Source organism: Prosopis cineraria, unplaced genomic scaffold, assembly GCF_029017545.1.
Source record: "Prosopis cineraria cultivar Desert tree isolate PC_DT_omini unplaced genomic scaffold, ASM2901754v1 PC2, whole genome shotgun sequence".
NCBI lineage: Eukaryota > Viridiplantae > Streptophyta > Magnoliopsida > Fabales > Fabaceae > Prosopis > Prosopis cineraria.
The window spans coordinates 4842110-4856914 of NW_026555333.1; the positions used below are offsets into that span (position 1 = coordinate 4842110).

The window sequence follows — 14805 nt, forward strand, 5'->3', positions numbered from 1 at the left end:
AAATACAATGGGGAATTTTGGTTTAAAAAAGAATCTGATCAGAAGAATTGAAAGAATTGAAAAGGCCTGGGGAAGAAAAGACAACCAATATCTCACGCAAACTGAGAAAGAATTATAAAGAAAATACAATAAGGTTCTTGCTTAGAAAGAATTGATTTGGTACCAAAAATCTAAAGCCAATAGTTGAAATGTGCAGATAAAAATAATAAATTTTCCCATGCCTACACTAAAGTGGTTAATTATTACAAATGATTATCTGAGAGTAATTCCTCAGTACAAATCTTTGAACTCTTAAAAAATTCACTTTCCCATGTTGAGTGATGAAATGTTTAGGTCTTTGCATGGTGATGTGAAAACTAATGAAATTAAGGAGGCAGCCTTTAATCTTGGAGCTTTTAAGGCACCGATACAGGATGGACTACAATCTTTTTTCTACTACGAATTTTGGCATATTATAGGGGATTATATCTGCAATCTTGTAAAAGAGTTGTGAACTAATTCGAAGAAAATTGGAACCATGAATGACACCCATTTTGTTCTCATCCCTAAGATAGAAGTTCCAAAGGCTATCAAGGATTTGAGATCGATTTAATTATGCAACATTAGCTACAAGATTTTTTTCAAAAATCTTAAGCAGAAGGTTGAAACTATTTATGAGGACCTTAGTGGGTAAGCACCGATGTAGTTTCATTTTTGGCAGGCAAAGTGGGGATAACATAATTATTGCTAGGAAATATTTATAATATAAACGGTACAAAAAGAAGAAATCATTGCTATAAAAAACACTCTTTACACCGGCTAAAAATGACATTTTACACTGGTTCTAAAACCAGTGTAGAAAGAGAGGGTGTAAAAATACTAACTTTTTACACTGGTTTTGCGACCGGTGTAAAAAGTAAACTTTCTACACCAATTCAATAACCGGTGTAGAGAAGGGACTATCTACATTAGCTGTAAAGACAAGAAGTGCATACAGTCCACTTTTTACACTGGTTCTAGTTACAACCGGTGTAGAAAGTGTCATTTAAAAAAAAAAAGAGCATTTTTTGGATTAGAGGTTATTTAAATAGATCCAATCCAAAAAATGTCATCTTTTATCATTACATGTATTTTAATAGATCTCAAAATAAATAAAAATTATAACCATTACTATATAATTTTAATAATATTCAAAATACAATAAATTTCATAATATACACAAAAAGAGTTATTTCAAGATATATATATATATATATATTCATCTGTTAAAACAAAACTTGAAATTACACTAAAACTCAACATGAAAATCATTAAATCACTACAAGTCAGCTTAATAACTAGTCCAGAATACTATAAATATGAAATAACAGGTGGTATAAAATCAAACATAAGTCAAATGTAGATTCAGCAATTCATCAAAGTGAGTCAGTCAAATGATACTAAGAAATATAAAATGATCACAATGCATGTATAGGAGAATGAAACTTTTTTTCATTAGGAGTACTTGATTAATACATATGGTCATTGGAAAAAGAAAAATAAAATAAAATTTAACATGCCTTGAGAGAGACATGCAGCCACAAAATAAATTTTAAACTAAAACAATGTACTAAAACCTTAACTCGACAATATGTTGTACATCAGCTATCCTGTAACATGGCTTTCACAAAGAGACAAAACCATTCCTAGTGACAACCAGAGTAGTTTCTTGAGCTCTTGATCTGGCCTGCATTGGGGAAAAAACAAATTATGTGTCAAGTTAGAGTAATGAATAAAAAATATAATAACTTGGAATGAGCTTAACAAAGTACATATTAGTACCAAAAATATAATATTATCCTAGTGAAGAATTACGAAATTTGAAAAAACAATAAATTCTTTTGAGATGCAAGCCTTTGAAAGCGGAATAAGTCTCAGTATGACATGAACAGAGTAGACCATTTAAAAAGTTCACAAATTAATTGGAACATTTAAAAATAAAATTACACTTTGCCACATAATTCTGAAGGATAAAAACTTTCAACTAATTTCATTATTATTTCTACATTAAAGTAGACCATATTGGTCTGATATGACGTCAACGGAGGATACCATATTAGTCTGTGTACAAACGAAAATACAGGTTTGGTAAACTAGTCATATATCATGCATAAAATAAAACTACTCGTAAGGAGATCCTTTCATAAGTATATATATTTTCAATTTAGTGTTCCACTAGCTAACTTTATCTTTTTATTCAATCACTTATTCATTAAAAGCTTGTATATTTGAACTTCAAGTAGCTATCTTAGATGTAGCTAGGTAGGCAAATGAAGTGGCGTTCTTGTGTCAAACTCAGTAGCAAACACATTCTGGTTCAATAGCACCCAAACTTTAGAAGATCAAAATCATTGCAATAAAAAAAAAAGATCGAAATCAAAATTTACTGGAAAATTCTACTCACCTTGAAGTAGCCGTTTGGCATGTCCTGAACAACATACCTAGAAGGAAGCCTCCTGCAATTCACATAGAGATAGTATAATCAAAAATTAGACTTCTAATTCCCTAAGATGGCAATTCTCACCAAAAAATTTTTTTATCCAAATATATATATATATATATATTTTTCAAAGACCCCACTAAACAAGTTGTCATCAGTCTTCACGTGAAAGAAAAATGATTCTTTAGTATAAGACAAATTAGCAAAGGATAAAAACTGAGTTGCAATATGTGGAGACTATAAAACCTTGAACATAAAAGACTTAGCGCGGGAATAACAAATAAAACATCAAAACCTTGAAGCAAGGTAGCTATTGATCACATAGCTCATTCAAACACAGAGAAAATCTTTAATGCTAAGGGCCCACTAACCCAATCGTCAATTCAAGTGATAAATATTTTAATTATAGCAAGTAGAAATATCAAGCACTAAGTAACAGAAGTCCCAGTAATGTTGTCATTGAAATTGGCGTACCATAATTCGTACAAAAACAGAAGCAATTATAGTTTTTCTAAGAAAATAGAAAAGGGTTTTTAATAATTCATTGTTGCTGCAGCCAGGCTTAATAAAGTTTCAAACAGATCTGTACATCCTACACCAGATTGAAAAATAAATAAATTAATTCAATCAGCACAGCCTACTAATACAGTCACATAAAGTATTTCACCTGCTTTTACTTCATGGTAGTCTCGATCATGTGACCTTCAATTTCAAGGAAAGCCTGTGCAAATCCAACCAGCAAAAAGTTTATTACAGATCTATTTCTTTTGTCGGAAATTTTCAACTCTTTGTCAGCCAGAAGAGTATTTGCTCCTAAAGGCTCCTGAAGGACGCATCGACCACAGCCCACACCCCTCTTTGTGGGTGGCATCTGCCAATCCCAAAAATTTTTTCATATAAAACACACACAACTCAGTTTACACACACACATATCTTTTCGAGAAGAAAAAGACATAGAAGAGCAAAAATAACAATGCACGACCTCGACGGTGACAGCAAGGTGGTGGAAGAGCAGTGCGACAGCGGGCATTTGAACTACAGCCTTCAAACATCGATTTCAAGCAGATAAGGGAGATTGGATGACGGTGGGCTGTGCGGAAAACACGACGGTGAGCATAGAGAGGGAGAGAGACGCAATGGAGGGAGAGAGACCCGGGGGGGGGGGTGAGGGTAGACGCTAGAGCCGTGAGGGTCTTCGGGGAGAGGGTGCGAGAGGTCTAGGGAAATTGGGGTAGGAAAAATGTTTTAACAATTTTTCTTTTTTTAAAAAAGCACTTCCTACACCAAGTGAACCCTCATTGAATGTAGAAAGATCTTTTCACACTAGTTATGTATAGAATTGATATAAAAAATTTCATAATAAGTTTATTTATTTATAAAAATACTACCACCTTCACTTTTTACATTAGTTTTTTTAATAAGTGTAAAGTGCATTTTTTATAGTAGTGTTTTACATCAGTTTTAAGCAAGATCGGTGTAGAAAGTATTTTTTACATCAATTATATGTGAATCAGTGTAAAAAGTGTTCTATTAAGTTTTTTTATTTATGAAAATGCCACCACTCATACTTTTTATATCAGTTCCTTTTTAACCTATGTAAAAAGTATTTCTTATAATAGTGAATGGGCTAATGGTGGTCAAAGTGAATATTAAAAAAGCTTATGATAGATTAGAATGAAACTTCATTAAAGATACACTCACTAAAATGGGTTTTCCCCTTACATTATGTGAGATCTTCATGTGGTATATCAATAGCCCGATTTTACAAGCACTTTGGAACGGTAGTCCAATGAAGCCTTTCAAACCTTCCAGATGTACGAGGCAAGGTGATCCGATCTCCTTGTAGATCCTTACTCTATGCATGGAAAGACTTAACCATATTATTCTTGATGCTATAAAAGATGAAAGACTTGTTAAGCTACCTCATTCAGGGCTTGGAATTTCTCACCTATTTTTTGCTAACAATTTCATTGAATCGAGTGGATATTATGATGAAGTGTACCAATGCATTCTGTAATACTTCAAGCCAACAAAAATATGAGTAAAGCAAAGATTAAAGTGTGCTTCTCGAAAGGGGTTTACTTTTCAATAGCTTACAATCTTAGGAAAAGAATGGGAGTAGGGCTGACTTCTAATTTGGGCAAGTATCTGGGGATGCCACTTATGCATAATAGAGCTTCCTATCTTTTGTTTGCCTCTATTTTGTAAAAGACTAGATTAGGCTTTCAACTTAGAGAGGGAGTTTCTTGAATTTGGTGGCGAGAACTATCATGATTAAAGCAATTTTATCTTCCCTCCCTATCTATTACATTTAGATAATGCTCTTTCCCGAGAGACTCCTAAAAGGTATGGAAAGAAGCAGTAGGAGCTTCCTATGGGGAAAATGTTTAGAACTCAGGAATATTCATCTGGTGTCTTAGAAAACCATTCTTTAGGGTAAAAAAGAAGGCAGTTTAGGCATTAAGAACTGGAAAAATAGAATGAAGCTTTCATTATGAAGTTATATTGGCAATTGATGAAAAATAAGGAAGCCTTGTTACAAAAAGAAAGAACTCTTCGCTAACTTAGTGAAACATTTGTTCAGTATGGGAGAAGTTTAGAGAAGGTTTGGTAAAAAAAAGTATGTAATGGCAGAAATACTTCTTTGTAGAATTGTATTCTAAGAGTTGAACAAAACTAAATGTCCCTCTTATGGAACTTATACTAAGAATGGAAGGGATGATTGTAAGGGAAGAATTGGTGGCTGATTATATGAATTAGAGGAGAGAATAGGATATCATAGATTGGGGTGGTGGTTTCACCTTAACATACTAGCTTGGCTGGCTAGCATTTTCCCACCCTATGAGGAGAAAGGAGAGAATAAACACTAATGAAAACCTACTTTTGATGGATTTTTTATCATTAAATTGGCATATAATTCTTCGATTACAGGTATATTGAGGAATGCAAATAGCATATGGAAGATTCTTCGGCGATGGCCAATTGCAAAGAAGATCAAGTCTTTCTTGTGGTTATTCACACACAAAGAGCACATACATGAGCACTGTGCAAGTCTAGGGGAATCATAGCGAATCAGAGATACCCTTTTGGATGCAACACTCTTGAATATGACATGCATATGATCAAATATTTTCTTTAATGTTCTCATAAAAGAAAAGGGTCTGGGCTATGGTACAAGTTATGACTTGCGTTGGACAGTTGTTAATGTGTGATGCTCTTTATAAAAAAAAAAATTGTGTGGTGCTTGCATTCATTTCATTTACAACCATTCAAAAAGATTGTTTTCCCAATTTCCCCTTCTTTTCTTGTCTTGAAATAGTCAAAGCAAAAGTGTTTTTCTTTTTTAAACGAGTTAGACATTTAGTAGAGGATTAAAGTATATTTTTGTCCATGAATTATTCTCTAAAAATTACTTAATACCTTAAACTAGTTACGTCATAGTAATTTTACTTAAGTAATTAAAATGTAGTAAAATTATACCTTAACTTGGATTAATTTGGCATGATCGGTGGCATTTGCAATCACATTTACGTTCCAATCTGTATTTTTCAAAATCAGGGCATTTAATGTTAAAGGCAAATATGCTATGATCTAATTATTTTATAAGCGAAATTATAACAACAAAGAGTTTGAAACATTAGGTATTTCTCGAATAATAGTTCATAAGTGAAAATGAACTTTAGCCTTATAATGTGTATAACAATATTAATTTATGACCTTGTTTGTCATTATTACTTTGATTTTAATTAAAGAAAAAAAATTATATACTTAACCTTGTATATTTAATGTTCTTGTTTTTAATTAAGTCAAGATATGCATATCATTTATAAATTATTTATTTTATTTTGATACAATATAAATTGTTTATTTCATGACAAATTCTTGTTATTAAAATTATTAACAAATTAAAATTTTCATATCTCGATTTGATGGGATAAAAGTGTATTGAATATACAAGAGTAATTACATAAGTCTTGCATTAAGTAGGGATACATAATTTTAAAACATTTTGCATGTGAATACTGGTATCTTCATTGTTTAAGTTTATCTCTATTTTTTTAAGCTTTAAAAATCGAATCGATCATTAAACTAGATGAGATATTAGTTTACAAATTAGTAACATCATCAAGCTGCGAACTTGTTATAATTAATTTAATATTTTTAAATAACACACGTACATATACCATAAAATAAATTCATCCATAATAATAAAAATCTAAAATCTAAAAAAAATATTTATCTGAAGGCGAATAAAATCCATAAATTATTTAGAAATTTATTTTTTAATTATCTTACAATTATAAGAATGATATTTAAGATTTCATTTCAGCCACTTCATTTTGTGTAAGCATAATTAACATTTTATAAGATTTTCTTTGCAATTAAATGGAATTTACTAATATTGATATGAATTCAATATTAAAATCTTTTACATTTCTCAAGAAATAAATATATTTTAATCTCCCCCTTGTTCGGACTGTTCCCACCTGGAGCTTACTTTGCTTCTCCCTTCATTAATATATTAATCAATATAATATATTATAATAGTATAATAATATTAAAACTAGATCTTAGACTTGTACTATACACGAGAGCATTAATCCACTCTCTTAAAGGGAAATAGATGGGAAAAGGGTGAAAGTTGAATATTATTAATCTTTGTTTTTAAAGATGATAAGTAAAAGTAACTATATATGTTTTAATTTCTTTAGCAACGGCTGTTAAATATATATTTTTTAGAGTAAATTGGTTTAATGATTATAAGAAATATATTAACTAGAAATTATGGAAAAAGTTTTTAAAAATTTTAGAATGTAGGCTATTTACAATCAATTAGGGTGTGATTTTTTCTTTTTATCTCCAAAATAAATAAATAAAATCTTGTGTAACAATAGAGCAAAACTCTTGTAATTGAACTATTACAATCGTGGTCTATTTACAATTATATATCGTTTTAATATTTGAATACTTCACCGTCAACTTAGTGGGATAATATATTTCAGTTTTGAAAATGAGATTTAAAATTTGAGGTGAAGGGATGTTTTTATCATTTTAATTAAACTTAAATATTAATCCGATTGCATTGCAAAATGTTTGAAATTTTAGGCTGTTATCTTTATATGATCTTATTAAATGGGCTATATGTGTAAATGTCTCTCTCTCTTTTTTTTAATTCCTAGTACATATAAAAAGTTTTCTTAGTAATTATAATATAGAAATGTAAACGATAATTTGTTTTATTTTCTCACAAGTTATTTTAAAATATACAATATGATTAACATTTTATTTTAGATAAATTATCTTAGAACCAGTTAAAGTTGGTATAAGTAACAAGAACTTTCAAGCAATTAGTTGAAAATAAATTTTAATTCTTATATATGTAGTAACTTTGTTAAAGAATGTCTATCATTTACCATCATTGTCACTCCAAATTAAATAAAAACTAATAATTATTTCCTCTATTTAAAAATGTAAGGCATTTTTAATTGAATTTTATCTTCAATAAAGTTGTTACCTACTTTTAAAGTAACCCTATTTTTTATATTTACCTTTATTAAACATCCTATAATAAATATAAAGTCACTATCAATAGGGGCACTTTTGAAAAAGACAATGATTACACCTCAAAAGACTAAAAATGCTCTATATTTTTTAACATTTGACTTCTCAAAAAATGTCTTATATTTTTAAATGGAGGGAGTAATTCTTTAACACCATAGATAGAGAATATGTTAACATAATACCATAAAATTAAAAAGTATATTTAAAAATATAATTTAAATTTTAAAAATTTTAAAAATAAAATAAAATTTATATTTATATTTATATTATTAAAAATTTATCTATCAAAAAATTTTAATTTGTAAAAAAATAATAATTACATCGAATGTCATTGTAGAACTATAATGCCAATCCAATGCAAATTACAAAGAAGGGGAGATTGATGTTGCACGTAGAGTAAGAAATGCTTTATTTTAAGCACAAACCCTGCATTTCCAATGTCTTCATCTCCTTCTTCTCTTTCCTCATCTTCTGTCACTGTTGTGAGTGTAGCTGGTGTAGCATATGGATTTTCATCTCATCTGAAAGCTTCAAGTCAAATCTAGTAGTTTTGTGATTGAAAAAGCATGTTCAAGATGGTGGATTGTTTCAAAATGTATTCTTGTCTTCTCTTTCATAAATCTCTTTCATTTTTTCCATCTTCATTTTCCTCTAATTTTTTATCATTTGCCTTCATTTAATTTTTTTAGATTTGGTTTTTTTAACCTTTTAACTCATCTGGCTGGTTGATTTTCCTAATTTCTTGTTGTTTTTTATTGTTGATCAATTCATGCAATTGGCAATTTAATGGTGTCAATCAAACTGGACTACTAGCCGATTCCTTGTTCAATTGGTTTGATTGGCCAATTCAATCTAGTTTTTAAAATCTTTCCACCCCTGAAAATGCATTTTTTGCTCAAAAAAAAAAAATCTTATATTCAGAATGCAAGAGAAGGGACAAATGAAACTTGTTCCTTCTGGATTTAGGTATTCTTTTGTCCATGACATTTTTTTTTTGTTTTTTTAGCTCAAAGTCAATTTTCCAAAAATTTATTTGATAAAGATCAATAAACAAAATTTATGTTTGAATATATATTTTTAAAAATAAGTTTAATAAATTGAAAGTTATTTGTATTATACATATAATAAAAAGTACTTTCAAATATACTATTACAACAAATGCCATTAATTTTTATGATTTATAATTTTTTTATGTAAATAAAATATATTAGAAATGGTTAAAAAATATGTGTGATAAAATTTTAGACAACATAAAATTTGATAAGTTAAATAATAAAAATATAAAATTCTATATAGTGGACAAAAATTCTATAAATATTTCAATATGTATTAATAGTTTAATATTAAACATTAACATAATTAATTATTCTATCTATAATGTATGATTTTATCTTCAATTGAGTCACGAGTTCTATTTATTTCTTTTGAAGAAGCTACACTTGAATGTGTTAAGTTTTAAAAGTAAGAAAATTCTACATTAATCAAAAGCACATTTAACATTTGAAATAGACTTCTCAATTCAAAGGGGCTTCTTAGAAGAGATTAAAAATCAAATAACATCTTGATCCAAATTTCATTTCAAAAATCTTTTTTGAAATCCTAACGGAAAACCACCAAACAAGCCCTTCATCTGTCTATTGTGAAAATTGACATTTGGACGTGGATTAAGGGTCCAAATCAGTGACGAGGATTGAAATTTATTCGCTGTTTTTTCTTAACTCGATGTGGAATATTAAGCGACGCTAATTCTCAACTGTGCGAAACATCATACTAGATCTGACATTTTGGAAAATTATTTAGTGATCCATTTAGACCTTCAAATAATCCATTTTTTTTATCATGACAAGTAATCAAATATTCAATTGTTATAATTTTGATTCAAGAAAATTTTTGATTCATGAAAGATGAAGTGTTGTTAATATATTTGAATATTTTAATTTAAGTAATGATTATTTTTCTTTTGATAATGACCCGAATATAATAATCAATTGCAACTTCTCTTTACATGACTACTGTTATTCTGACGTTGATCAGAATTAAACAAACAATTGCAACTTTTCTGCAACAAATATTGCAAGGGGAGGTTACAATTGCTTATTTTATTTTGGTCATTGTTAGAAAAAAAGTAACAATTGTTTAAGTTAATATAGTCATTAATATTTACTTTTATGTTAAAATGCATTTTTATTCTTATAAATTTTTTTTTGGAAGGAGTGTTGGGCAATCTATAATAATAAGTGAAGTATTTTTTTTTAAATTATTTTTTAGATGAGCAAAAATCTCCCTTCATGCAGTGCTTATCAAAGAAAAGTATAAAATAAAAATATACTTTAACCCTTGTATAATATATATACATATATGAAATATTACATTGTAAAATAAAATGCAAAACTAGTAGCAAATCATGAAAAAAAATATATGGTTTATCATGGCATATCTTATTTTTCTGAAGGTCGTGCATGGAAATAAATTCTAAAAGAGAATAAAACAATTATATTTTAATTCGAGGAGGTAGGAAATTTAAAAAATAATAATATGTTTATAATAAATTTTAATTTATCGGATTCAAGAATACTCATTGTGAGGCAAATTTTCTTTTTTAATTAATTATAAAAGGTAAAACATAATAAAAATTTTATTTTTTAACATGGATTTAAAATTTCCCATCATGTTAATAAAAGAAAGTTGACCAAAAAAAAAAATTAAAGAAAGAACACAAATATAGGGACCTGCAAACATCTCCAGACAGCGCATTCTAATAATGAGATGAAATAATGTTTAAATTGCTGATATGAGAGATATTTAAATTTAATACCGGACTGTATTTTAAATACAATTATTTTTGATAAAAAGATATTTAAAAGTAGTAAAAATTTTATTATATATTGAATATGCATGAACAAAATATATTTTAAAATAAAAGAAATTTTTATTTTTATTTTTAAATATTAAAATATGCCCGCACATGGTCGCGGGAACAACGGAATGAACAGTAACAACCGGGCTAATTATTTTTAAAAGAAATATATATATATATATATATATATATAGCTTTTAATGTTTAACTCTTTTTCATTCTGCTTAAAAAATTCAAGAGTACGTCACATTTATGACAACAATCATTTTAAAAGATATTTTTATAACTTCATATTAGAATATTTTTAATCTGTGAGATAAAATATGTGTAGGGATGAGAACAAATTGTTAAATATATAGTAAAAATAACAAGTTGTTGTTACTTTTTTTAAATTTTTTTTCCTAACAACCTAGCCCTTTCAAATATATATATATATATATATATTCACACATACATACAGTTATATTAATACCATGTTCAATTTTATTACTTTTTTTAAAAAAGGGAGGTGATAGGGCTGTTAAAATAATGAGACGTTGCCAACATGTTATTACTTATTAGAGGTATTCGTTCTGAAATTATTATTTTTAGAAAAATTTGGCAGAAGTTATAATTGTGCCAGAGATTTAACTTTATTTTCAAAAATACTCATTTTATTAATAATATTGTTAAAAAAATTGATTAGCGGTTTAGCAATTAACCAGTGTTGTTTGACTCATTTATTAATGAGAGTACAAAAAATTAATAAAGACATTTAATATAGAATGTTTATTTCTTATAAATAAAATAAAATAACCACCTGACATTATCTTGGAAAAAATAGAAAGAGAACGTATCAATCATTTAATTAAACTTCTAAAATTAACAAATATCAATCCATTGCAGGGCCTAACACTACTATAAAATATAAATTTTACATCCTTCAATTTATATTGCTTTTTATAAAAGTGAGATAAAAAATAAAAGTGATAATAACTTTGTAAATAAGTATTGAATATAAGTGAATATCAACATCCTTTTACATAAAAATGACGTAGTAAATTAATTTAAAAAAATATAATATTGATTATTATATTATCCATGTTACTTTTATTTAAAAGCAATGTAGATAATTTATTCATATCCTTTTAAAATTAAAACGATGTGGAATTAAGATTAAGAGAATTTTAATAAATTTATTTTTATTTTTAATATCCATGTTTCTTATGTAACAAAGCACCATGGATTACTTAACTACGTTGTAGTAAATTTTGACACGATGTGGTTAATTTAATCCACATCTTTCACAACAACAATGTCACTTTTTCACATAGCTTTTAAAAATTTCACATAGCTTTTAAAAATTAAATTGATTATAACTAATTAATTGACAATTATTAGCTATGTCACTTTTTCTTTATAAGCAATGTGTATGATGTGTTTTTTCTTATTCACGTCGCTTTATATATAAAATCGACATGAATATCCACATCATTTTTCATTAAAAAGCGATATAAGTGGTGCTAAAATTTTTAAATCAAATATCTTCTCTCTCATTTTGAAGCCCTTTCTCCCTCTTTACCTTTGACAACAGCATAGCCCTTTCTTCTCCTCCCCACGACAAGGCCCACGATAACTCTCACCTCTCCCCCTATAGTGACCCTCTTCTCCTCCTCCCCACGATGTCCCTCGATTGTTGTCCTCTCTTCTCATCCCCACGATGATGCACGATAACCCTCTTCTCCTCCCCATTGTGACCCATAGCAAGCAGCTTTGTCTTCTCCTCCCTACAACCCACAACAAATCTTACTTCTCCTCCCCACATTGATACACATCAACCCTCAAATTTACAAACCGATTTTTTGCAAATTATTAATTCAACAAATCATTTTTTTTCTTTTTTTTATTTTTTTCATTGAACCCTTATCATACCCTTATCATGGTAGAAAAATTTCTACCATGATACATCCAAGACAATATACCACAGGTCTTAAAATATCTCAAAAAGCAATTAGAACCATGAGAGACGGACATGATCCTTATAGCATGTTATTCAAATTAGGTCATGAATCAAAAGGGACAGACATAATCCTCTTGGACATATAAATGCATTTAATAAAAAAGATTAGAGTTTACATGCTCCATAGATAAGATATGTCCTAAGTTGGCACAAGATACATTGTATAATCTAAAATAAGAGGCAACGTAAAAGATGGTGTCTCATACACCATAATTACACCTCTGGTGCTTTCTCGGCCGGATTCGCTCCTGTAAAAATATTAACCACGGGGAATGAGACTTAAAAGTCCCAGTAACCAAAAATTAATATGTAATGATGCATGCGGATGTAACTAATCATGCGATTGCTAAGTGGGCACACAAAAATTTAACCGAACAATATTTTCAAACAAACCGAACAAGTATTTAATTGCATGACTGCACCTTATATCCTCCTTTCGCCATGCTCGGACGCCAAATCACCCGGCCAAAGGTGAGTTGGACCAAGCGACACGCCACTCATTGGGTCCAATGAGGGCTTACCACGTGGCAATAATTAACCGAACAGAAATTCCCATTAACACCATACATTAAAATACCCTGACAAGTCATGCATCATTCAAATATCCAAACAGGAATATATCCGAACAATAATATCTCATCATGATAAACAAAAATAAATTTTTAACCCACTTGGCAATAATTTCAAACAAGTATATAACAGTATTTATTTTCAATAATTCATAGTTTTTCCAAACAACAAGTCAACACATAACCATTCACAAACACACTCATCACAACACATTAATAATGGTTACCTTGTGTCTTGAATAACCAGTTCCCCTTCACAACTCCTCTTTCACCACTATCTTTATCAACACAATCTACATAGTTATTTCATAATACTATATATTAATTTTACATTAAAATAAATAACTCTAATTTAAAGAGTTAGAAAGTCTTAGATCTATAATTCATATTAACACTAATTTAAGATTTATGCCTCATTTAACTTTCCAAATTCTTTTTTAAAATTCTCGTACCCTAATAAACTTTTTTTTTATCCTCAAATCACTTCTAGTATCACAATTTCATCCTTTTATATTCTAAAAATTCATCCAAAAATAAATTAAAAATTTTAAAATTATCCTGAAGCCTCAAATCACCTTTCTATAACCTCAAAAATACCTATTCATACTTAAATAAATATTTAATAATCAGAGGTTCATCCCTACATCTCAGATTCCACATAAATTCGACCATATAGATCTAGATTTTAACTCAAAAATTCTTAAACATCAGTTTCAACCTCAAGAAAGTATTCTATAATATTTATTATATCCCTAAGAGTTTTAACCTATATTTTTAATCCATCATATCATCAGATTAACTATCCTATAGAAAAAAAATCCTAATCAGAATATTTACTCTATCCTATAAAATAATCATATCACTAGAAAGCTAATATTATTTAGAAAATAACTATAAAATTAATTTTGTAATTAAATAAATTTTTAAATGCTAATCTAAACAGGAAAGTTAGAACATACCTGAAGAAAAAGAAAATAATCCCCCCTTGCGAGAAAAACGCCGAGCAACATGAGAGGAAGAGAGAAAAATAATATAAAAATGGGATTGTGGTCCCAAAATTATATTAAAAACAAACTATAGGTTCGAATTTAATTATTCAAACCTTTAGGCCAAAAGTTGCAATTTCCTCTAAATTGCATCTTAGCCTCTCATGCTTCCTAATGCACACACCCCCTCCTTTTTATACATGAAGGCACCTCTTCTCTTCCCTCATCTAACCAATGTGGGGACTTAGAAACAACAACCTTCCACCCCCCTTTTTTTTGTTCCTTCTACCTTCTTTTTTTTTAACACACAATAAAAAATTATTTATGTATTATATCTTAACTAAATATTGCTTATGTGATTTTAAATTTAAATT

General features: G+C 28.7%; 1 long non-coding RNA gene across 1 annotated transcript; it reads right to left on the reverse strand.

Annotated features, from left to right (window-relative positions):
• Positions 1-1446: 1446 nt before the first annotated feature.
• LOC129298660 (uncharacterized) lies at positions 1447-3649 on the reverse strand. Its single transcript, XR_008590406.1, has 4 exons — positions 3441-3649; positions 3126-3329; positions 2423-2474; positions 1447-1705 (listed from the first exon to the last, which is right to left on the reverse strand). It is a non-coding gene; the product is annotated as an uncharacterized LOC129298660 (long non-coding RNA).
• Positions 3650-14805: the final 11156 nt, after the last annotated feature.